At 49.9% G+C, this 2,580-nt stretch overlaps 1 protein-coding gene across 1 annotated transcript in view; it reads right to left on the bottom strand.

Moving 5' to 3' along the window:
• TSEN2 (TSEN2 tRNA splicing endonuclease subunit) overlaps nt 1-1,796 on the bottom strand; it is a 46,024-nt gene extending 44,228 nt beyond the window's left edge. Inside the window, exon 1 of the mRNA XM_010862463.1 lies at nt 1,636-1,796. The gene's annotated coding sequence lies outside the window, so the exon portion shown is untranslated. The remainder of the gene's footprint in view (nt 1-1,635) is intronic.
• Nucleotides 1,797-2,580: the final 784 nt, after the last annotated feature.

A 2,580-nucleotide genomic window follows, 5' to 3' on the forward strand; every position in this document is an offset into this window, starting at 1 on the left:
CTAAGTTACTTAGCCAGTGTCACGTAGCTGGGAGGTATTGGCGTGACAGCGATAGGACGAGACACGAAGCCGGGCCTTAAGGAGTTGTGGTCCTCGGCCCTGGGGAGATGGGATGCTTGAAGCGACTGCACTTGCCATGACCCAAGGACAACAGGCCTGGCGTCAGACCTGCATTAGCATCCTCACCTCCCTCCTCGCCAACTGTGTGATCTTTAGTGAGTGACAGCAAGAGCCTCTTTTTGAAAGTGAAAAGAGGAGAGTGGAAAAATTGGCTTAAAACTCAACATTTAGGGCTTCCCTGGTGGCTCAGAGGTAAAGTTTCTGCCTGACAATGCAGGAGACACAGGTTTGATCCCTGATCTGGGAATACTCCACATGTCTCAGAGCAATTAAGCCCATGTGATACGGCTGTAGAGCTTGTGCTGTAGAGCCCGGAACCACAGCTGCGACTGCTGAGCCCATGTGCCACAACTGCTGCAGCCTGTGTGCCCTGGAGGCGCATGCTCAGCAGCAGGAGAAGCCACTGCAGTGAGGAGCTGGAGCGCAGCGGCTAGAGAGGAGCCCCACTTGCCGCAACTAGAGAAAAGCCCAGGCAGCAACAAGGACCCCACACAGCCAAAAAATAAATAAACAAAAATTATTAAAAAAAAAACTCAACATTCAGAAAACTAAGATCATAGCATCTGGTCCCATCACTTCATGGCACACAGATGGGGAAACAGTGACAGACTTTATTTTTGGGGGGCTCCAAAATCACTGCAGATGGTGACTGCAGCCATGAAATTAAAAGACGCTTACTCTTTGGAAGGAAAGTTATGACCAACCTAGACAGCATATTAAAAAGCAGAGACATTACTTTGCCAACAAAGTTCTGTCTAGTCAAGGCTATGGTTTTTCCAGTAGTCATGTATGGATGTGAGAATTGAACTATAAAGAAAGCTGAGCACCAAAGAATTGATGCTTTTGAACTGTGGTGTTGGACAAGACTCTTGAGAGTCCCTTGGACTGCAAGGAGATTCAACCAGTCCATCCTAAGGGAGATCAGTCCTCAATATTCATTGGAAGGACTGATGCTGAAACTCCAATACTTTGGCCACCTGATACGAGGAACTGACTCATTTGAAAAGACTCTGATGCTGGGAAAGATTGAACACAGGAGTAGAAGCGGGCAACAGAGGATGAGATGGTTGGATGGCATCACCGACTCAATGGACATGAGTTTGAGTAAACTCCGGGAATTGGTGATGGACAGGGAGGCCTGGTATGCTGCAGTCCATGGGGTCGCAAAGAACTGGACACAACTGAGCGACTGAACTGAATTGAACCGTTCTGAACCACAGTTTCCTCTATTAAAAAATGGGTCATCAGGATCATGAGGGATGAGCGAAACAAAGGTGCCTTGGGAATTATAAAAGCTTCTCCTACCTGGTTATTTTAAAGGAGGCCTGGTAGGGAGTGCAATATATACCTTCCTAAAATAAATCCCAGGGTCCCCAGCAAACATAACACACATGCTGGGCAGTGTGGAAGGCAGGTGGCAGGAAAGGGTGGCAGATAATGCCAGAGAGATTAATGAGGCTGAGTGTGACGGGCTCTGAAATCCGGACCTTCCCCAACCTTCTCCTGTCTCCGGACCTTCGTGAACACTGTGGCTGCCACCTGGACCATCCTTCTCCTGGGTGTGCAGCAGTGACTCCTGGTCACCCTGTAGGTCTCAGCTCAGACCTCTCTTCTTCAGGACACTTCCTCTTGCTTCCCCAGGCTGCCTTGGGTGACATTCCTCTGTGTTCTAGGATAGTCTGGTGCCCCCTGAAAAGAAGTAGTGAGAGTGTCAGTCACTCAGTCGTGTACCGACTCTTTGTGACTCCATGCATGGATTGTGGCCCACCAGGCTCCTCCATTCATGGACTTCTCCAGGCAAGAATACTGGAGTGGGTTGCCACTTCCTTCTCCAGGGATCTTCCTGACAAAGGGATTGAACCCAGGTCTCCCACACTGTCGGCTGATTCTTTACTGACTGAACCATCAGGGAAGACCTGGTGACCCCTGTGATGTCCCTAATTCCTGGTCCTCCTTAACTGGACGGTGAACTCCTGGCAGAAAGAGCCCCAGACATGGCACTTAGTGGGTACTCTACCTGCAGGGGCCTTGACTGCTCAGCTGAGGAGTTCAGACTTTAGAGAAATAGAAATCAGGGTAGGTTCCTGGTTAGAATGTTGCAAAAAAGGGAGAACTTCAGCAAGATTTGCAGAATGGTGATGCCAGGATGGACTGGGTTGGGAAGACAGCTGGAGGTGTGCTGTAATACTGCACCAGAACAAGGCGATGGAGGAAATACTGGAGTTGGAAGGAGAGGGTTTTTAAAATGAAAGAGAACACAGAGGTTGTCCAGTTCAACTTCCTTATTTACCCGGTAAGGAAAAAGGCTCAGAGTTGCCAGAGCAAGTCTGAGGGGGAGCTGAGACTAGAGCCAGGGCTGGGCAACCTCAGTGGGTGCTCTGCGCTCAAGGGCTTGGGATATGCCCACGATGGGCTCTCAGGGGCCATGATCTGGAGTCCTGTCCCCACAGAGGGTCCCGA

The sequence above is a fragment of the Bison bison genome, unplaced genomic scaffold, assembly GCF_000754665.1.
Source record: "Bison bison bison isolate TAMUID 2011002044 unplaced genomic scaffold, Bison_UMD1.0 scf7180017864482, whole genome shotgun sequence".
Taxonomy (NCBI): domain Eukaryota; kingdom Metazoa; phylum Chordata; class Mammalia; order Artiodactyla; family Bovidae; genus Bison; species Bison bison.